General features: G+C 36.9%; 1 pseudogene; it reads right to left on the bottom strand.

Annotated features, from left to right (window-relative positions):
* Window positions 1-14471: 14471 nt before the first annotated feature.
* Window positions 14472-15655, bottom strand: LOC105858078 (mitochondrial import inner membrane translocase subunit Tim17-A pseudogene; annotated as a pseudogene).
* Between the last annotated feature and the right edge of the window lie 8414 nt (window positions 15656-24069).

Raw genomic sequence — 24069 nt, 5'->3', positions numbered from 1 at the left:
ATCTTACATTTTGGGCACCTGTAGACTTAGCACTATATGGATGCTGCCAAGGCTTATTGCTCGCGCTCCCTGGAGCAGCTGCCTGAGCTGTACCTGGGGTTGTTTGAGCCATGCTACAGCCTGAGCAGTTGGGATGTGGGGAACAGCATCTCAAGGTGCACATGGCAGCAGTTCCTTGGGTCTGTCTGCTGAAACCGTTCTGTCTTTCTGAGCCTTTGGCCCTGTGATGGAAGGCACACAACCCCAAGTATTTCTAAAATGCCTTTGGGGGCTTTTCCCCATTGTCTGGACATTCAGCACTGGCCTCCCTGTTAGCCATGCTAATCTCTCTAGCTAGAAGTTGCTCTAACCCACTTTATTTCCTTTCTTAAAAATGCTCTTTCCTTCTTTACCACATGGCAAGGCTGTGAATTTTCCAAATTTTTATGCTCTGCTTCTCTTTTAATTATAAATTCCACCTTTAGGTCATTCCTTTGCTGCTGTAATTCAGCATAAGCTGTTAGAAGTAATTACACCATTTGAATGCTTTGCTGCTTAGAATATATTCTTCTTGATACCATAGATCATTGCTCTTAAGTTGGGCCTTCTGCAACCTCTAGAAAACGCACACAATGCTGCCAAGTTCTTTGCTATGAAACAACATGGGTGAGCTTTACTCCAGTTCCCGATAATTCCTCATTTCCATCTGAGACCTTGTCAGCGTGGTCTTTACTGTCTGTATTTCTATCAGCGTATTGGTCATAAGCACTTATGACATAACAATTTCTAAGAAGTTCCCAACTTCCCCTCATTTTTAAAATCTTCTTCTGATTCCTCTAAACTCTTCTAACCTCTTCCTATTACCCAGTTCTGAATCTGCCTCCATATTTTCAGATCTCTTTATAGCGACACTCCACTTCTGGTACCATGGACTGTATTAGTTTGGGTTCTCCTGAGGGATATAACCAATAGGAGACATTATATATATATATATATATATTTTATTTAATATATATTTTACATATTATATATATTTATTTTATATACATATAAAATAAAAATATACACACATGTGTATTTTGTGTGTGTGTGTATATATATGTATATATGTATATGAGAAAGGGAGTTTATTAGGGAAAAATGGGACATGATCACACGGGTCAAGTCCCATGGTAGGCCATCTGCAAGCAGGAGAATGAGAGAAGCCAGTAGTGTGGCTACCAGAGAAGCTGGTAGTGGCTCCTAGGGAGGCTGATAGCATGGCTCAGTCTAAGTCTGAAAGCCTCAGAACCAGGGACAGTGCAGCCTCCAGTATGAGACTAAAGGCCTGAGACCACCCAGGAGACTACTGGTGTGCATCCCAGAGTCCAACGGCCTACGAAGCTGGAGTCTGTTGTCCAAGGACAAGAGGAGAAAGGGGCCTCCTGGTCCTGAAGGGGCAGAAAGAGCAGGAAAAAGAAAGCCAAGTAAGCTGAGCGCCCCCCTTGTTCTGCCTGCTTTGTTCTAGCTGCACCCCCAGCTGATTGGATGGTGCCCAAAACACTGAGGGCAGGTGTTCCTATCTTAGTTCACTGACTCATGCATCAGTCTCCTCTGGAAACACCCTCACAGAAACATCCAGAAACTGCTTCACCAGTCTTCTGGGCATCCCTCAATCCAGTCAAGTTGATACCTAATATTAACCATCACAGTCCTTATCTCATACCATGTATATATACATATATATATGAAAATCAATATAGAACTCAACTACCATGCTATAATTATAAAGCATTTAGCAAAAAAGTAGCATAAATCTTTGTGACCTTGGAATAGGCAATGGATTTTTTAGATATAACACCTAAAGTACAAACAACTAAGTGAAATATATATAAATTGGACTTCATGACAATTAAAAACTTTTATGATCCAATGGGCACTATCAAGAAAATGAAAAGATAGGCCACAGAATGGGAGAAAATATTTATAAGCCATGTATTTGATAAGAATACAATTTCCAGAATACATAAAGAGCCTTGTAATTCAATAGTAAGAAGACAATCCAGTTAAAAAATGGAAATGGATTTGATAAAATTGAATACCCATTCATGGTGAAATCCTTAGCAATCAGACAATTGAAGACATCCTTAATGTGATGAAGTGTATTTTAAGGAGTCCTAAAGGAAAAATATTTAATTGTGATAACTTGAAACATTTAGAGGGAGAGAATACTCATTCACCCCTTCTTTTTAGCATTGTACTTAAGTTCTAATTAGCTCATAAGTCAAGAAAAATATACAAAATAACTTAATATTGGAAAATAAGAAATAAAACTGTCATTTATAGACAACATGGCTGTGTACATAGAAAATCCTAAATAATGTAGAGATAACCTTAGTAATTGAATTTAGCAAGGTCACTGGAGACGAGGTTTAAAATATGTAAACAATTTTATTTCTATATACCATCAGCAAACCAATAGAAAGTTACTATCATTTAAAAATATTATTTAATACAAATATGATTTAATTTATAACAGCATTAATAAACATTAAATACTTAGGAATATATCTAACAAAAACTGTTTAAGATTTCCACAGCGCAAAATCCAAAACTGTACTGAAGGAAATTAAAGAAGATCTAAATAAAGTGAAATATACTGTGAAAATTGACTGAAAACTAAGCATAATAAAAATGTAAATTGTCTCCAAATTGATTTGTAGATTAATTCCAATCCCAAGGTCTAAGTGTTTATTTTTGTGAAAATTGGCAGGCATATTATGAAATTTATTTTGAAATGCAATGGGCCAAGACTAGTCAAGAAAACTTTGAAGAATAGCAAAGTTGGAGGGGTCATTTTACCAGCTATTCAAGCTTATTATAAAGCCACTTTAATTAAGACAGTATGGTATTGGTAAGGGTTTAGATAAATAGAGCAATGGAACCAGACAGATAATGTGGCACTGCAGAACTGTGGGAGAAAGGATGTCCTTTTCAATATATGATGTTTAGTCAACTGTATACTGTATAGCCATATGGAAAAATGTAGCTTGATATCTACCTCACATCACACACAAAAATTAATTCTAGGTCGGTTATATATCTAAATGTGAAAGGTTAAACAATAGAACTTCTAGAAAATAACATAAGAGAATCTCTTCTTATCTTTGGTGTAAGCAAAGTTTTCTTGAACAAGATTGTAAAAATCACTGGTTATAAGGGGAAAGATTGATGAATCAGTCTATATAAAAACTATAAACTTCAATTCATCAAAAGGCATCATTAAGAAAATGGAAAGATAAACTGAGTACAAGATATTTTCAATGGGTATTTTTGAGAAAGGGTTGTATCCAGAATATATTAAACACTCTAGAAATCAATAAACTAAATATGGAAAACTGAATTAAAAAATTGCACCTGTTGGTCAATCTTCTGACACTGTGCACACATTTATTTGTTATTCTCATGGTTTTCTTCTTTTATTTCCCTGAATTGTTTTTCTTTCTCCTATCATCACCTTATTGGCTATCACTGATTTGATATACATCTATTTTTAATATGAACATTCTTATTTATTTTTGACATGCCAGTTGACATTGTTATTTTTTCTCTAACTCATTGAAATTAAATTTCAAAGGTATTTTCAATAACTCAGGAGATTCTTATTTTGGGGATAGTTTTAAATGAAAATCAGGGTGCATATAAGCCTGGACCACAGAGTCTAGTAAATCAGTGCACTTTAGAATTACCAATAGGTGATAGGTAGTGGCTTTGTGTTTGTTGAAACAAATATAAACAAAACTATATTTTTGGGAGGTCTTTTATGTGCACATCATAATATCTATCAATACTTTTTCAAGGATGGTCTTAGAAAATGATATTCAAGAAATATGAATATATCTGCATCAGTTACTTGGAAGCCATTGATTAAGGCAATAGTTCTTGATGATGGGCCTTAAACAGTCAGTTTAAGGATCGGAAGAAACCTTGGGGAACACAACTGCTTTTGTATCTCCTCTTAAATATTTATACTAAGTGAGAAGCCTACTATATTTTGCCTTTTCTTCAAATGAAAACTTATTTCCATAGCCACTCATTCCACCATTGAATAGATCCGAAAGGTATAAAGTTCATAGATATGCATCTGATTTCGTTTTTTCTTTCCAGCTTTTCTTCTTCTTTTTTTTTATGTGGTCAAGTCTTTTTTTTTATTTCATCATATTATGGGGGTACAAATTTTAAGGTTGCATATAATGCCCTTGCCCCCCCTCCCCCCTCAAGTCTGAGCTTCAAGCATGACCATCTCCCAGACAGTGCACATCTCACTCATTATGTATGTATATACCCATCCCCTCCTCTCCCCTCCCACCTGCCCAACACTGATAAATGTAATTCCTATGTGTCCACTTAGGTGCTGATCAGTTAATACCAATTTGCTGGTGAGTATATGTGGTGCTTGTTTTTCCATTCTTGGGATACTTCACTTAGTATGGGTTAGACTTGAACACATTTTAGAGATTTTAGAACAGATTTTAGAGATTTAGTAAAGCACCTCATTAAATTTGGCTGCTGTAATGTTTCTTCCTCCTTAGTTTTCTCATTTCCTATTCTCTCATTTTATTTTTTGCCTTTGTCTATTTCACCTACCCTTTGTTGGTTTGGAAATTTCTTCTGTTTTTAGTTGATGAAAAGCTATCTCAGGATACAAAGGTGGTCTCTTCATTCTCCTTATTGTTCCCTTTGCTGTGCAGAAACTTTTTAGTCTGATGTAGTCTTGTCTGTTTTCACTTTTGTTTTCTGTCCTTTTGGGTTCACATCCAAAACATCATTGCCCAGACCAATGTCATGGAGTGTGGTCTCCAACTTCTGGGCTGCGGCCTGGTACTGGTCTGTGGCCTGTTAGGAAATGGGCCATGCACCACCACTTGAGCTCAGCACCCACCCCCTACCCATGACCCCCTACCCATCACCCTTGGTCTATGGAAAAATTTTCTTCCATGAAACTGGTTCCTGGTGCCAAAAAGGTTGTAGACTGCTGTCATGGAGCATTTCTCCTATATTTTCTTCTAGGAGTTTTACAGTTTCAAATCTTATGTTTAACTCTTTAGTCCATTTTGAGTTGATTTTTGTATGTGGTGTAAGGGTGTAATGTCATTCTTCTACATGTGGACATCCAGTTTTCCCAGCACCATTTATTGAAGGGTTGATCCTTTCTCCATTATGTGTTCTTGGTACCTTTGTCAAAAATCAATTGGCTGTAAATGCATAGATTTATTTCTGGGCTCTCTATTCTGTTCCATTGGTGTATATATATGTATTTTTATGCCAGTACCATGTTGTTTTGATTACTATAGCTTGATAATATATTTTGAAGTTAGCTAGTGTGATGCCTTCAGTTATTATTATTATTATTATGCTCAAAATTTTGTTGACCATTTAAGGTCTTTGTGGTTCCATACAAATTTTATTTTTTTCTATTTATGTGAAAAATGTTGGTATTTTGAGGGAGATTGCATTGCATCTGTAGCTTGCTTTGGATAGTATGAACATTTTAACAATATTAATTCTGTCACAACCCAAACACCTGATGTCTTCAGGAAACACATCTAAACCATAAGGATTCATACAGACTCAAGGTGAAGGGATGGAAAAAAATATTCCATGCAAATGGAAACAAAAAGAAAGCAGGTATAGCCATTCTCATATCAGATAAAATTGACTTTAAATCAACAATAGCAAAGAAAGACAAAGATGGTCATTATATAATGGTAAAGAGAGCAATTCAACAAGAAGACATAACAATACTAAATGTTTATGCACCTAACACAAGAGCACCTAGATTCATAAAGCAAACACTATTAGATTTAGGCAAAGAGATGAACAGCAGCAGTGTAATTGCTGGGAACTGCAACACCCCACTGACAGAATTGGACAGATCACCCAATCAGAAAATAAATAAACACTGGACTTAAATGGGCCTCTAGAACAAATGGACCTAACAGACATCTACAGAATATTTTATTCCAAAACTACTGCATATACATTCTTCTCATCAGTATATGGAACATTGTCCAAGATAGATCATATTTTAGGCCACAAAGCATGTCTCAACAAATTTGAAAAAATAGAAATTATAGCATGTATCTTCTCAGACTGCACAGGAATAAAACTAGAAATTAACTTCAAGAGAAATATTCAATTCTATACAAAGTCATAGAAATTAAGCAACCTGCTGCTAAACAAATATTGGGTCAATAATGAAGTTAAAATGGAAATCAAAATATTCCTTGACCTGAATGACAAAAGGCACACAAGCTATCAAAATATATGGCATTCAGCAAAAGCAGTCCTAAGGGGAACATTCATAGCCTTAAATGCCTACATCAAAAAGACAGAAAGATCACAAATTAACAATCTTATGACACATCTTGAGGAATGAGAAAAGGAAGAGCAAACCAAACCTAAAGCCAGCAGAAGAAAAGAAATAACTAAGGTCAGAGCAGAACTAAATGAAATGGAAAACAAAAAAATAATAGAAAGGATCAATGAAACAAAAAGTTGGTTCTTTGAAAAGATAAATAAAATTGGTAGACCTCTTGCTAGATTAATCAGGAATAGAAGAGAAAGGACTCAGGTAAGCTCAATCAGAAATTAAAAAAAGAGATATTACAACTGATACCACAGAAGCAAAATATCAGCTGTGAATAGTATGAAAATTTCTACACACATAAACTAAAAAATGTAGAGGATATGGAGAAATTCCTGGAAACACACAACCTCCCAAGACTCAATCAGGAAGAAGTAGAACTTCTGACCAGTGGACCCATAATGAGCAACAAAATTGAAGCAGTAATAAAAAATCTTCTAACAACAAAAAATGTGCTGGATCAGATGGATTTACAGCAGAATTTTACCAGACCTACAAAGAAAAGCTCATACCTATACTGCAGAAACTATTCCGTAACATTAAGAAGGAGAGAATCCTCTCCAACTCATTCTGTGAAGTCAGTATCACCTTGATATCAAAGCCAGGAAAGGACACAACAAAGAAAGAAAATTAAAGACCAATGTCTTCTATAAATATAGATGCAAAAATCCCCAATAAAATACTAGCAAACTGAATTCAACAGCACATGAAAAAAATAATCCAACATGATCAAATGAGCTTCATTCTAGCAATGCAGGATGGTTCAACATATGTAAATTAATAAATGTGATTCATCATATAAACAGAAGCAAAAATAAAGACCATATAATCATCTCTATAGACACAGAAAAAGCATTTGAAAGAATTCAGCACCCTTTCATGATAACAAATTAAGCATAGAAGGAACATAGCTCAAGATTATAAAAGCCATGCATGACAAACTCACAGCCAACATCATACTGAATGGGGAAAAGCTGAAAGCATTCCCATTAAGAACTAGAACAAGACAAGGATGCCCACTGTCACCACTTCAATTCCACATAGTGCTGGAAGCCTTAGCCAGAGCAATCAAGCAAGGGAAAGAAATAAAGGGTATCTAAATTGGGAAAGAGGAGATAAAGCTATCTCTTTTAGCTGATGTTATGATCTTATATCTAGAAACCCCCAAAGAGTCCACCAAGAGACTCCTGGAATTGAGAAATAGATTCAGCAAAGTCTTAGGTTACAAAATCAATATATACAAATCAATAGCATTCCTATACACCAATAATAATTGAGCTGAGAATTAAATCAAAGACTCATACTATTCACAATAGCTGCAAAGAAAATAAAATATCTAGGAATATACTTAACCAAGGAAGTGAAAGATCTCTACAAAGGGAGCTAAGAAATCCTGAGGAAAGAAATCACAGACAACACAACCAAGTGGAAAAACATGCTCATGGATTGGTAGAATGAACATTGTTGAAATGTCTATAGTACCCAAAGTGATTCACAGATTTAATGCATACCCCATCAAAATACCAACATCATATTTCACAGATCTAGAAAAAACAATTCTACCCTTTGTTTGGAACCAGAAAAGAGCCTGAATAGCCAAAGAAATCTTAGTAGCAAAACGAACAAATCTGGAGGCATCACATTACCAGACTTCAAGGCTATAGTATACTATAGGGCTATAGTAACCAAGACAGCATTGTATTGGCACAAAAATAGAGACTAGACCAATAGAACAGAATAGAGAACCCAGATGTAAAGCCGTCTACCTACAGCCAACTGATTTTTGACAAAGCAGATGACAATATGCACTGGGGAAAAGAAGCTCTATTCAATAAATGGTATTGGGAAAATTGGATAGCTACATGCAGAAGAATGAAACAGGATCCATATCTCTCACCACTCACAAACATTAATTCAAGACAGATAAAAGACCTAAATGTAAGTATCAAATCATAAGAATTCTAGAAAAAAATGTTGGAAAAACACTCTTCTAGATATTGGCTTAAGCAAAGAATTTATGAAGAAAACCTCAATGATAATCACAACAACAACAAAAAGAAACAAAAGGGCCTTGATTATATTAAAAAACTTCTGCGCAGCTAAGGAAATAATCAACAGAGCAAATAGACAACCTACAGAATTGGAGAAAATATTTGTATGCTATACATCTAATAAAGGGCTAATAACCAGAATCTACAAAGGACCCAAGCAAATCAGCAAGGAAAAAACCAAACAACCCCATTAAAAAGTTGGCAAAAGACATGAACAGAAGCTTTTCAAAAGAAGATAGACAAATGACCAATAAATACAGGCAAAAATGCTCAACATCACTAATCATCAGGGAAATACAAATTAAAACCACAATGAGATATCACCTTATCCCAGTTAGAATGGCCTTTATAAAAAGCCCAAGGACAATAGATGCTGGCATGGGTGCAGAAAGGAACACATACATTGTTGGTGGGACTACAAATTAGTACAACATCTATGGAAAACAATATAAATATTTCTCAAAGAACTAAAAGTAGACCTACCATTTGATCCAGCAATGCCATTACTTGGTATTTACCCAGTGGAAAGGAAGTTATTTTACCAAAAAGACACCTGTGCATGAATGTTTTTTTGCAGCACAATTCACCATTGCAAATATGTGGAATTAACCCAAGTGCCCATCAATTCATGAGTGAATTAACAAAATGTAGTATGTGTATACTATGGGTTGTGAATACAGCACAACCATGGAAAAGGATGAATTAAGGCCTTTTGCAACAATTTGGATTGAATTGGAGACCATCATCCTAAGGGAAGTATCTAAGGAATGGAAAAACAAACTCCACATATACTCGCTATTAAGTTAGAACTAACCAACGAGGACACATGTGCACAGAAGGAAGTAAAACCCAGTGGAAATCAAGCAGAGGGGAGGGGGAATTTGGGGATGGGTGAAAACCTGTCTAATGGGTATAATGAACACTATTTGGGTAGTGGATATACTTATAACCCTGACTCTAGCATAACAAAATTGATCCATGTAACCAAAAACATTCATACCCCTGTAATATTTTGAAAAATAAATTAGTTCTTCCAGTCCATGAACATGGGATATCTTTCCATTTATTTTCTGTCTTCTTCAAGTTCTTTCATCAATATTTTATAGTTTTCAGTGTACAGGTCTTTTATTTCCCTGGTTAAATCTATCCCTAAGTATTTTTTTCTAAGTATTGTGAATGAGATTGCTTTCTTAATTTCTTTTTTGATAGTTTTATGTTAGTGTATAGAAATGCTACTGATTTTTTTTATCCTGCAACTTTACTGAATTCATTTACCAGTTAATAACAGTGTTTTGGTGGGGTCTTTAGTTTTTTTGTATGTCATCTGCAAACAGGGACAATTTAACTTCTTCCTTTCATATTTGGTAGCCTTTCATTTTTTTCGCTTGCCCAAGTGTTTCTAATACCATGTTGAATAGAAGTAGCAAGAGTGAGTGTCTTTGTGTTGTTCCTAATCACAGAGGAAAAGGTTTCAACTTTTCCTGGTTGAATGTCAATCTCTGGGTTTGTCATACAGACTTTTTTGGTTTTTAGGCAAATTCCTTTTATAGCTAATTCATTGAGAGTTTTTATGATGAAAGGATGTTGAATCTTTTCATCTGCTTTTTCTGCATATCTATATTTTTTCTTTTTTGGGACAGAATATCATCCTATTTCCCAGGCTGGAGGGCACTGGCATGACCACAGCTCACTGCAGCCTCAAACTCCTGAGCTCAAGTAATCTTCCCACCTTATTCTCCTGAGTAGCTAGGACTACAGGTATATGTCACCAAGGCTGACTAATTTTTTTGAAATTTTTTATGGAGATGGGGTCTCACTATGTTGCCCAGGCCAGTCTCAAACTCCTGGTCTCAAGTGGTCCTCCCATTTGAGCCTCCAAAAATGCTAGAATTATAGGCATGAGCTACCACATCTGGCTTGCATCTATTGAGATGATCATATGGTTTCATTCCTTCATTCTGGCAATGTGGTACATCACATTTATAGATGTGCAAATCTTGAACTATTCTTTTATGCTGGAATAAATGTCAGTTGAAAATGTTTAATGATCCTTTCTTGTGCTGTTCAATTTGATTTGCTAGCATTTTGTTGAGTATTTTTATATCTGTGTTCATTAGGAATATTGGCCTGTGATTTTCTTTTCTTGTAGTGTTCTTATTTGACTTTGGTATCAGGCTAATGCTGGCCTTATGAAATAAACTTGGAAGTATTCTCTCATCTTAAATTTTTTGGAAGAGTTTGAGAAGGATTGGTATTAATTTTTTAAAGAATGTTTGGTAGAATTTAGCAGTAGAGCCATCAGGTCCTGGGCTTTTCTTTAATGGGAGGCTTTTTGTTACTGATGCAATCTTACTTGTTTTTGGTCTGTTTCTACTTTTAGTCTTTGTATATTTCTAGAAATTTGTGCATTTCTTCTTGTTTTTCCAATTTGTTGGTGTATAATTGCTCATAGTAGTCTGTTATAATTCTTTCTCTCTCTGTGGTATCAGCTGTAAATGTCTCTTCTTTCATTTAAGATTTTATTTATTTGAGTCTTCTCTCTTTTTTCTTGGTGTAGCTAAAGGATTGTCAATTTTGTTTATCTTCCCAGAAAACCAACACTGGATCTCATTGAGCTTTTCTAATGTTTTTCTAGTCTCTGCTTCATTTATTTCTGTTCTAAACTTTATTATTTCCTTTCTTGTACTGACTTAATTTTTTTTTTCTAGTTCCTTGTAGTGCAACATTAGGTTGTTCATTTGAGATCTTTTTTCTTTTTTGATGTATGTGTTTATTGCTATAAATTTCCCTTTTAGATTTGCTTATACTACATCTCATAGTTTTGTTATGTTGTGTGTCCATTTTTGTTTATCTTATGATATTTTTTATTTTCCTTTCAATTCTTGTTTGACCCCTTGGTTCTTCAAAACCATGTTGTTCAATTTCCATGAGTTTGTGAATTTTCCAAAATTCCTTTTGTTCGTGATGTTTTGTTTTATACCATAATGTTTAGAAAAGATACTTGATATGATTTCAGTGTTTTTCAATTTGTTAAGACTTGTTTTGTGGCTCAACATATGATCTATCTTTGAGAATGTCTCATGTGTGATTGAGAAGAATGTGTATCCCTTCTGCTGCTGTTATATGAAATGCCCTGTATATGTCTGTTACATCCATTTGATCTGAAGTATATTTAAATTTTATGCTTTCTTATTGATTTTCTGTCTGGATGATTTATCTATAGCTGAAAGGGGGGTAAATTGAAGTCCCCTACAGTTATTGTATTACAGACTCTCTCTTTCTTCAGCTCTATTAATATTTGCTGTATATCATTATCTGTTCCAATGTTGGATGCATAAATAGTTATAATTGTTATATCCTCTAGATTAGTTGGCCCCTTTATCTTTATAAAGTAACCTTATTTGTCTATTTTTACAGTTTTTGACTTAAAGTCTATGTATAAGTATATATATAAATATACATATGTCTGTTCTCTTTTAGTTTTCATTTGCATGGAATATCTTTTTCCATTCTTTCACTTTCACTCTATGTGGTGCTTAAGGTGAAGTAAGTCTTTTGTAGGCAGTATAGAGTTGGGTCTTATGTTTATTATTCAGCCACTCTGTCTTTTTATTGGAAAGTTTAATCCATTTATATTCAAGATAGTTATTGATTGGTAAGGACTTACTACTGGCATTTTGTCAATTGTTTGCATATTATTTTGTAGATATTTTGTTTCTTTCTTCCTATTTGATGTTTTTCTTTATGATTAGGTGACTTTCTATAATAGTATACTTTGATTCCTTACATTTTATCATTCATGTATCTGTTATACAGTTTTGCTTTGTGGTTGCTATGAAGCTTACAGAAAACAGTCTATAGTTATAAGTGGCTATTTAAGATGATAACAACTTAAGTTTGAATGAATAAAAAAGACTCTACCCTTTTACTTCACACACCTCCCCCATATTTTGTTTTTGATGTTACCATTTACATTTTTATATTGTATATCTCTTACCAAATTATTGTAGGTATTATTATTTTTAATAATTTTATCTTTTAATCTTATGCCAAATATATGTGATATGCACACCATCAATACTAGATATGGAATATTAGAATATTCTGAAATTGTGTACTTACTTTTACACCTCAGTTTACATGTTATATGTTATGTTTGCTAATTAGCAACCTTTTCTTTCAGCTTGAAGAATAGCCTCTTGCCTTTCTTGTAAGACGTGGCTAGTGGTGATGAACTTCTGGTTTTGTTTGAGAAAGTCTATCTCTCTTTTATTTCTGAAGGACAGCTTTGCTAGGTATTCTTGGTTGGAAGTTTTTTTCTCTTTGACCCTTTAAATATATTGAGTCACTCTCTCCAGGCTTGTAAGTTTCCCCTAAGAAATCTGCTGATAGTCTTATTGAAACTCTCTTATATGTGATTTACTTTTTTTTTCTTGCTGCTTTAAGGATCCTTTGTCTTTGATTTTTCACAACTTGGTTATAATATTTCTTGGTGCAGTCTTGTGTAAATTCAATCTGATTGGGATCTTTGACATTCCTGTACCTTGATATTTATATCTTTCCCCAGATTTGGAATGTTTTCTGCTATTATTAATATTTCGTTTAAAAAACCTTTCTTCCCTTTTGTTTCTTCTTCTTCTCTAATGCCTGTAATTCAGATATTTGCTCTTTTGATGCTTACATAAATCCTGTAAGGTTTCTTCACTCATTTTTATTCTTTTTTCTCCCCTGACTATATGATTTCATACAACTATATAACTGTTTTTTTTTTTTTTTTTCTGAGACAGATTCTTGCTCTGTCTCCCTGGGAAGAGTATAGTGGCATTATTGTAGGTCACAGCAATTTCAAACTCCTGGGTTCAAGCAATTCTCAAGCAGCTGGGAGTACAGGCACATGCCACAATACCTGGCTAATTTTTCTATTTTTTATAGAGATGACATCTTGCTCTTGCTCAGGCTGGTCTCTTGCTCCCAAGCTTAAGCAATCCTCCTGCCTCGGCCTCCCAGAGTGCTAGTATTACAGATGTGAGCCACCACGCCTGACCTCATATAACTGTTTTTAAGTTAACAGAGTCTTTTTTCTGCTTGACCAGTTCTGGTGTCATCATTCTCTATTGCATATTTTGTTTCATGCATTATATTTTTCAGCTCCAAAATTTAATTTTTTTATAATTGCAATGTTTCTGTTAAATATCTATTTTTTGTCATTTATTATTTTGATTTTGTTGAAATGTTGTCTGTATTTTCTTGAAGTTTTCTAAGCTTCCTTAAAACAATTATTTTGAATTCTTTGTCATGCTATTCACAAATCTCCCTCCCTCCCTCCCTCCCTCCCTCCCTCCCTCCCTCCCTCTCTCTCTCTCTCTCTCTCTTTCTTCTCCTTCTCCTTCTCCTTCTCCTCCTCCTCCTCCTCCTCCTCCTCCTCCTCCTCCTCCTCCTCCTCCTCCTCCTCCTCCTCCTCCTCCTCCTTCTTCTTCTTCTTCTTCTTCTTCTTCTTCTTCTTCTTCTTCTTCTTCTTCTTGAGACAGTGTCTCACTCTGTTGCCTGGGCTAGAGTGCCATAGCATCAGCCTAGCTCACAGCAGCCTCAAATTCCTGGGCTCAAGCAATCCTTCTGCCTCAGCCTCACGAGTAACTGGGACTATAGGCATGCACCCCCATGCCTGGCTAATTTTTTATATATATTTTTAGTTGGCCAATTAATTTTTTTCTGTTTTAGTAGGGACAGGGTCTCGCTGTTGCTCAGGCTGGTTTTGAATTCCTGATCTCGAGTGATCCTCCTGCCTTGGTCTCCCAGAGAGCTAGGATGTGAGTGACCATGCCTGGCCCTCCATTTCTTTAGTGTTGGTTACTGGTATTTTATTTTGTTCTTTTTTTGGTGTCGTGTTTCCCTGAGTGTTCTTTTTTTTTCACATTAAAAATAGCACATATTTTATTTTTAAGCACATAATGAACATCAGACTTTTCCAGTACCACTGTACCCTCCACAAATTCTTTGTATAGAATTGAATATATTGGAAGCAAGTTGTTTCTGATTATCAGGAATCAAGACACAACAGCCTTAAAGGTAAGAGTTTTATATCTAACATCCTCAAAAACAAGACATAGCATATTTTACTTTCAAAGTAGAGTATAAATATTTTACCATATCCTTCAATCCATAGAGCATTCCACTGTAAAATTATTCACATTGACTCTGCATAATTCTTCTCACTCATAATTCACTTCAAGTTAGATGAGGAACTGACTATAAAACATGCATTATTTGAAGTATGCGAGCATGAAAAGTAGAACTCTACAACTTATCTTAAAAAAAGAGTAAGTTCCAGGAGCTTTTTATTATTTGAAAAACAGAACACACAAAAGCAGGCAGAGAAGTCCTCAAGGAAATGATGATCACGTTTCGCTGTTATTTGCCCTTTGGTCCTTCATCTTTTAAGCACTTATATTTTCTTTTAATGATATTAGACACTTATTTTGATCACAAATGCAATTCAAGGGTGAATAAATAAATGTATTATCTTTTAAGACCCCTTCCCCATGTTCTTTTAAATAGAAAAATGTACTAAATGTCTCTTCATAGCCTATTTGGCCATAGTTTTAAAAACTTATGGTTTTAAAAACAGATTGTGACTTGATCTTCTGAAATCAAATCCTTCTCAAACTACAGCTCATTCTGTTACAGAAATCCTGGGAAAGATGTCCTACTGATATTGTCGATAGTCTTCAAAAGGTGAGGATCGTAACTGTGTTGAAGGCAACTGGGAGGGATCTTCGGCAAACTGAGGGCCATTGGGAAACTGTGCAGAGGCAAATCTTGTCAACAAGATACGAGCTCCTTCAATTAAAGCTAGGAAAATGCCACCCATCACAGCTGACCCAGCCATGGCCACTGGTTCGTTTCTTGCTGCCAGTATGGCTCCTGTTAAGGCACCACTCGTGATGGAGGTCCAGGGATCTTCCTTTCCTCTGACTTGAACCATACTACAATCAATCATGGAAAACAGACCTCCCCCAACTGCGAAGCTACCTCCCAACTGTGGAGCCCTGGTTTTAATAGCTGTCAAACTCCCTCATAGTCTGTGGTTTACTCCCACCGGAGAATTTCAAAAACCTTTGATTGCTTGAAAGATACCACCACCAATGGTACCCATTGTAAAGGCCCCACCACAGTCATCCACAATTCACCAGAGGCAAGGCTCTCGAGCATACTCCTCCATCTTGACTCCCTCCCTGAGTGTTCTTAATGCTGTGGCTGTGCATTAGTGTGTGTGCATTTGAAGAAGTAGAGACTTATTCTTTTTTGTTTTTTTTTGAATACAATGAAAGTGAAGAGACTTATTCATTTTATTGCAGACAGGATTTGCTGATATTTCAAAACATGTAGGATCCAGTTAAAGCCTTAATTAGAAGTAAATTTGGAACTTTAAATGCAAATATTAGGAAAGAAAGTTGGTTCAAAATCAAAGATATCAACATTCAACTCATGTAATTTGAAAAGCAGCCAATTAAAATAGAGGACAGAGGAGGGGCTTGGGAATCAAGATAACGGATGAGAAACACCGCCAGACAGAGTGTCTCTGCAGAAAAGCCAGATTCTAGCAGAAATTAGAAGAAGCAAGAAGACGAGCATACAGTGGACGAGGGTTGGAAGGAGGGGTACCCGAGACCAAGGGAGACTCCACGGGAGTAGGTTGTGGAGAAGACTGGAAGCTGAAACCGCCGGAGCATCCCAGAGACCAGTGAGAAGGGTAGGTGGATCAGCCAAGTTTCCCCTCCCTTGCATCTCGGACTGCTGGTGGGCTCCCAGGTGGGTGGAGAGACCTGTGGACACCAGCCCAGAGATAGCCACTGCCAGTGAGCGGTAAGCCAGTAGCCAGATGCGGCACCAGGCTCCCAACTCCCTCAGGGCACCTCCGTGTACACAAACCCGAGTTGCGCGGCAGGCGCCATATTACCTCATTCTCCCCTCTGCCGACACTACCCGAGGCTGCCCAGAGAGAAAATATAGCCACTAGCTGGAGGCACCTCTAGGGAATGGGACCTTCCCTTTTGGGGCCCTACAGCAGACTGAGGGGAACTCAGACCTTGAGCTCCCTACCCGCCAGCCCTCCCAGGTATTGCTGGCACGATGATCCCAGGAGAATGGGGCAGACCCTAGGGTGAGAGACATAGACCCAGTTTGGTCTCCCTGTGGGTGAATTGAGACTGGCACACCTCTCCCTGGTGGGGATATAGTTTGAACTCTGGGGCCCAAGGTAAGACCAGATCCTGTGCACCCAGGTCTCGCGTTGCCCGGGGCACAGAAGGGATATACGTGAACAGCCTACTGAGGTGTGTGTGCCTTCTGGGGCTGATCAGCGTCCTAGAGGGCAACACTCCTCCCAAAGGGAGGCCATGTGCCCAGCCCAGGTGGCGTTCCAGCACAGGGATCATCCCAGCCAGCATCACAATCAGAGGAGGCCTGTGGCGTGTGGTCTGGCTTGATGGCAGAGGCCCAGGAGTAGCCACGGAGCTGGGGAGGGTGGAAAGAAACGAGGCCTGCTCCAGACTGCGGGTCTCAGACAGCCCCACCCCACACATAGACCTTCTGATTGAGTGGGGTCATTCCAGCCCCTCCCTGACAGCATTTCCTGGAAGCAGCGAACAAAACTTTGACCCCTGCTAATGACATTGGTGGTGCCTGAGGGCAGGCTTACCCAACCCAGCTCCACCCAGACTCTCTCCTAGACCAGCCCTCACTGAGGGGGAGAAAAGGACACACCTGGAAGTCCCAGGGGCCCACCATCCACCTGAGTCACTAGAGTGCCTCTCTACAGGAACAAGAGCTGATAACAGGACACAAAAACAACAGTGTAGCCTGTTCCTCCAAGCAAGAGACACATACTGACAGGGAGGACATCCTGCACACCCTTTTCATGGCACCTACTGACTCATTATACAGGAAGTGGTCGAATCTCACCCACAGACACCACCTACTGGCTCAGAAACTAAACAAGGTTTGTGAATACCCAAACAAAAACCCAAAGGAAAGAAAGAACAACTGATCGACATGGAAAGAAATCAGCGATGGGACTCCGGAAATATGCAGAATCAAATGGAAAACACAACCCTAAAGGAGCACCAGCCCCCTAGAAACAGACACCAACCCAAATCAGGCAACTAAAATGACAGAAGAGGAATTTCGAATGTGCATCATAAGAAAATTCAACGACCTGCAAGAACAATTCAATAACCAACAAAAAGAAACCACAAAAAGCCTCCAGGACCTAGAACAAAAGTTCACTAAAGAAATAGACACAATGAAGAAAAGTTTAACCGAACTCCTGGAAATGAAGAATCAGTTCAGGGAACTACAAAATACAGTGGAAAGTCTCAAGAACAGGGTAGATCAAACAGAAGAAAGAATCTCAGAGATTGAAGATAACACCCTCCAATTAAATAAATCAGTCACAGAGATAGAGCAGAGAAACAAGAGAAAAGAGCAAAGCCTACTAGAGATGTGGGATTATGTGAAGAAACCTAATGTGAAGGTCATAGGGTTACAAGAAGGGGAAGAAGACAACACTCACAGGTTGGACAAGCTATTTGAAGATATAATAGAGGAAAACTTTCCAGGCCTTGTTCAAAATCTCTATATACAAGTTCAAGGAGCCTAGAGGACCCCTGGGAGATTCAATGCAAACAGGAAGACGTCATGACATGCAGTCATCAGACTGAGCAAAATATCAACTAAAGAAGACCTTCTAAGAGCTGTAAGATGAAAGAAGCAAGTGACATACAAGGGAAAGCCAATTCGAATAACATCAGACTTCTCTAATGAGACTTTACAAGCAAGGAGAGATTGGGGCCCGATTCTCACTCTTCTGAAACAAAACAATGCCCAGCCTAGAATCTTATTCCCTGCAAAACTAAGCTTCATATATGAAGGAGAAATAAAGAGATTCTCAGACAAGCAAAGTCTCAGAGATTTCACCAAGAGAAGACCAGCCCTACAAGAAGTACTCAAAACAGTGGTATGCACGGAACATCATAATAAAAACTCACGAATATAAAAACAACCAAAACCCAAAGATTAAAGTAAAGATATTACAATGGCTCAAGAGAGAAATCCAAGCAACAACATCCAACCCAACAGAATGAACAGTAATCTACCTTATCATCAGTTCTCTCAATAAATGTGAATGGCTTAAACTCTCCACTCAAGAGACATAGGCTGGCTGAATGGATACGAAAATACAGGCCAAGTATATGCTGTCTTCAGGAAACACATCTAACCTGCAAGGATGCATATAGACTAAAGGTAAAAGGGTGGAGATCAGCATTCCAAGCAAGTGGAAGCCTAAAGAAGGCTGGCATGGCAGTTCTAATCTCAGACGATTTAGTTTTTAAACCAACGAAAGTAGTGAAAGACAAAGAGGGTCATTATATAATGGTGAAGGGCACAGTTCAACAAGAAGAGATAACAATTTTAAATATATATGCACCCAACTTAGGTGCACCCAGTTTCATAATGCAAACCTTACTGGATCTAAGCAAATGGATTAATAGCAACTCCATAATCACCGGAGATTTCAACACTCCACTGATGGCACAAGACAGATCCCCCAAACAGAAAATTAATAAAGAAATAATGGACTTAAACAAAACTCTAGGTCAATTGGGTCTGACTGACCTTTACAGGACATTCTACCCCAAATTTACTGAATATACGTTCTTCTCATCAGCTCACGGGACATTCTCTAAGATTGATCATATCCTAGGACACAAAGTAAGTCTCAACAAATTTAAAAAAATGGAAATCATACCTTGTATCTAGTCAGATCACAGTGGAATAAAAGTAGAAATCAACGCTAAGAGAAACTTACAGTTCTACACAAAAAGGTGGAAATTAAACATCCTCCTACTAAATGATTAATTCATAAATGAAGAAATCAAGACAGAATTAAAAAATTCTATGAACAAAATGACAATGGAGAGACAAGTTATCAAATCCTCTGGGACATAGCTAAAGGAGTTTTGAGAGGAAAGTTTATCTCCATAAATGCCTATAACCAAAAGTCAAAAAGATCACAAACAGACAATCTAATGAAATGACTCACAGAGCTGGAAAAAGAAGAACAGACCAACCTCAAACCCAGCAGAAGAAGTGAAATCAACAAGATCAAATCAGAACTAACCGAAATTGAAAACACGGAAGCTATTCAGGACATTAATAAAACAAAAAGTTGGTTCTTTGAAAAAATAAACAAAATTGTCACTCCATTGACTAAGCTAATGAAGAGCAGAAAAGAGAAATCTCTAATAAGCTCCATCAGGAACAAAAAGGGAGATATCACAACGGATCCCAAAGAGATACAAGATATAATTTATGAATACTACAAGAATCTTTATGCTACCAACTGGATAGTGTGGAGGAAATGGACAAATTTCTTGAAACACACAGCCTCCCTAGGGTCAACCAGGAAAAAATAGAATTCCTGAACAGACCAATCTCAAGAGCTGACATAGAAACAGCAATTAAAAATCTCCCTAAAAAGAAAAGTCCCAGTCCAGATGGTTTCACACCCAAATTTTACCACACTTACAAAGAAGAACTAGTACCTATCTTGCAGAAACTATTCCACAACATCCAGAAGAACGGAAACCTCCCCAACACCTTTTATGAAGCAAATATTACTCTCATACCAAAACCATGAAAGGATGCAGCAAAAAAAGAAAACTACAGACCAATTTCCCTAATGAATATAGATGCAAAAATTTTCAACAAAATCCGAGCTAACCGAATCCAGACGCTTATCAAAAAAATAATCCATCACGACCAAGTGGGCTTCATCCCAGGGATGCAGGGATGGTTCAACATACGTAAATCTATAAATGCAATTCACCACATAAATAGAAGCAAAAACAATGTCCACATGATTCTTTCAATAGATGCAGAAAAAGCTTTTGACAAAATTCAACACCGTTTCATGATACGAACACTTAATAAAATAGGCATAGAAGGAACATACCTAAAAATGGTACAAGCCCTTTATGACAGACCCATAGTCAACTGAATGGGGAAAAATTGAAATCATTCCCACTTAGAACTGGAACCAGACAAGGCTGCCCACTATCTCCACTTCTATTCAACATAGTGCTGGAAGTCCTGGCTACACAGTCAGACAGGAAAGTGGAATTAAAGGTATCCAAATAGGGGCAGAAGATATCAAACTTTCACTGTTTGCTGATGATATGATATTATATCTAGAAAACCCCAAAGATTCAACCAAGAAACTCCTGGAACTGATCAATGAATTTAGTAATGTCTCAGGATACAAAATCAATACACAGAAATCAGAGGCATTCATATACACCAACAACAATCAAATTGAGAACCAAATCAAAGACTCAATTCCCTTCACAATAGCAAAAAGAAATTAAAGTACCTAGGAATGTACTTCACCAAGGAGGTAAAAGACCTCTACAGGGAGAACTATGAAACACTGAGGAAGGAAATAGCAGGATGTAAACAGATGGAAATCCATACCATGCTCGTGGATCGGCAGACTCAACATCATTCAAATGTCTATACTACCCAAACTGATCTACAGATTCAAAGCAATACCTATTAAAATCCTATCAGCATTCTTCACAGATATAGAAAAAATAATTTTATGCTTCGTATGGCTCCAAAGAAGCCCCCAAATATCAAAAGCAATTCTAGGCAACAAACACAAAATGGGAGGTATTAATATACCAGATATCAAACTATACTACAAAGCTGTAGTAATTAACTCAATCTTGTATTGGCACAAAAATAGGAATATTGACCAGTGTAACAGATCTGAGAAGCCTGATATAAAGCCATCCTCATATAGCCATATTATCTTTGACAAAGCAGACAAAAACATACACTGCAGAAAATAATCCCTTTTCAATAAATGGTGCTTGGAAAAGTGGATAGCGACTTGTAGAAGGTTAAAGGAGGACCCACACCTCTCACCTCTCACAAAAACCAACTCACGCTGGATAACAGACTTAAACGTAAGGTATGAAACCATTAGAATTCTAGAGGAAAAAGTTGGAAACACTCTCCTAGACATCGGCCTAGGCAAAGAGTTTATGAAGAAGTCCCCAAAGGCAATCACAGCAGCAACAACAATAAATAAATGGGACATGATCAAACTAAAAAGCTTCTGCACAGCCAAAGAAACAGTCATGAGAGTAAACAGACTACCTACAGTATGGAAGAAAATGTTTGCATCCTACGCATCTGATAAGGGGCTGATAACTAGAATATACTTAGAACTCATGAAAATCAGGAAGAAAAAAATCAAATAACCCTATCAAAAAGTGGGCAAAGGACAGATACTTTTCTAAAGAAGACAGAAGAATGGCCAACAAACGTATGAAAAAATGCTCAACATCTCTAATCATCAGCCAAATGCAAACCAAAACCATAATGAGATATCACTTAACTCTAGTGAGAATGGCCTTTATCACAAAGTCTCCAAACAATAAATGCTGGCGTGGATGTGTAGAGAGAGGAACACTCCTACATTGCTGGTGGGACTGCAAACTAGTTCAACCTCTGTGGAAAGCAATATGGAGATACCTTAAAGCGATACAAGTGAATCTACCATTTGATCCAGCATTCCCATTACTGGCCATCTACCCAAAAGACCCAATGACACTCTCAAAAAAGACACTTGCACTGGAATGTTTATAGCAGCACAATTCATAATTGCAAGGCTGTGGAAACAGCCCAAGTGCCCATCAATCCAAGAATGGATTAATAAAATGTGGTGTATGTATTCCATGGAGTACTATTCAGCTCTAAGAAACAATGGTGATATAGCACATCTCATATATTGCTGGTTAGAGCGGGAACCCATACTATTAAGTGAAGTTTCCCAAGAATGGAAAAACAAGCACCACATATACTCACCAGCAAACTGGGATTAACTGAGCAGCACCTAAGTGGACACATAGGTACTACAGTAATAGGGTATTGGGCAAGTGGGAGGGGGGAGGGGGGCGAGTATATACATACATAATGAGTGAGATGTGTACCATCTGTGGGATGGTCATGTTGGAGACTCAGACTTGTGGGGGGAGTGGGGAAAGGGCATTTATTGAAACCTTAAAATCTGTACCCCCATAATATGCCGAAATAAAAAAAAATTTAAAAAAAAAAAGAAACAACGGTGATATAGCACCTCTTGTACATTCCTGGAAAGAGCTGGAACCCATTCTACTAAGTGAAGTATCTCAAGAATGGAAGAACCAGCACCACACGTACTCACCAGCAAATTGGTATTAACGTATCTACTCCTAAGTGAACATATAGGAGTAACATTTATTGGGTGTTGGGAGGGGGGAGGGGGAAGTAGGGGATGGGTATATACAAGTACAGTGAGTAAGATATGCAATATTTGGGGAATGGACACGCTTGAAGCTGTTACTCAAGGGGGAGGGAAGCATGGACAACATATGTAACCTTAACACTTGTACCCCCATAATACGCTAAAATAAAACAAACAAACGAATAAACAAACAAAAAAGACCAAAACAAGACATGACATCAGAAGAAATTAAAGGCTGAATAATCCTATGATATTAAAGCAACTGAGTCTTAATGAAAAATGTTCTCACCAAATAACTTGATATCCAGGTGGCCTCACTGGTGAATCTACCAAACATTTAAGATAGAACCCTTCCAAATAATAGAAAAGAGGAAATAAGTCCCTAGGCATTCTATGAGGCCAGAATAATTTCAATATGATAACCTGACAAGGACCTTTCAGAAAAGAAAGTTACAAATGAGTAACTCATGAAGATAAATGCAAAAATCCTAAACAAAATATTAGACAATTGAATTCATCCCTCCTCATCATGATCAAGTTTGGTTTATTCTAGGAATGGAAGAGTAGTTTCATATTCAAAAGGGTCAATAGTAGTAGGTCATCACAATAATGAAATAAGGAATAGCATATGTTAATTAGGTCAATTTAGCCATTCCATAATATATTTGTGTTTCAAAACATGTTGTACATGATAAATATATACACTTTTGATTTGCAAATTAAAAAATAAAAAATTAAAAAATTAACAATCATGTGATCATCTCAATAGATGTTAAAAAAGCATTTGACATTAGATTTATTCATGATAAAAACTCTTGGTAAACTAGAAATAGGATGTCAGATAAAAAAACTCTCACAAAAACAAAACAAAACAAAACCCAGAAGCAAATACTATACTTAGGACTGAAATGTTGATAGCTTTCTCTCTGAGGTTAGTAACAAGAAAACAATGCTTGCTATTGTAGTTTCTGTTTAACATTATGCTAGAGTTCCTAGCCAATGCAAGAAGACAACAGAAACATATAAAATGCAAAGCATTGCAAAAGAAGAAATAAAACTGTCAATATTTTTAGATAACCAGGTTTTGAATGTAGAACATCCAAAATAATTTATAGACAAATTATTAGAATTATAGATTATCAAACTAGCTAGATATAAGGCCAATATCAAAACTCAATTTTATTTTATATATTAAAAACAAAAAGTTAATAAATGAAATGTTAAAAAGATATCATTTATAACAATGTAAAAATTTATTGAATTTCACTGCTAGAAGTGAAGGA

Source organism: Microcebus murinus, chromosome 5, assembly GCF_040939455.1.
Source record: "Microcebus murinus isolate Inina chromosome 5, M.murinus_Inina_mat1.0, whole genome shotgun sequence".
Taxonomy (NCBI): domain Eukaryota; kingdom Metazoa; phylum Chordata; class Mammalia; order Primates; family Cheirogaleidae; genus Microcebus; species Microcebus murinus.
Note: the sequence above shows the minus strand (reverse complement) of the source record. Positions and strands in the feature narration are given on the sequence as shown.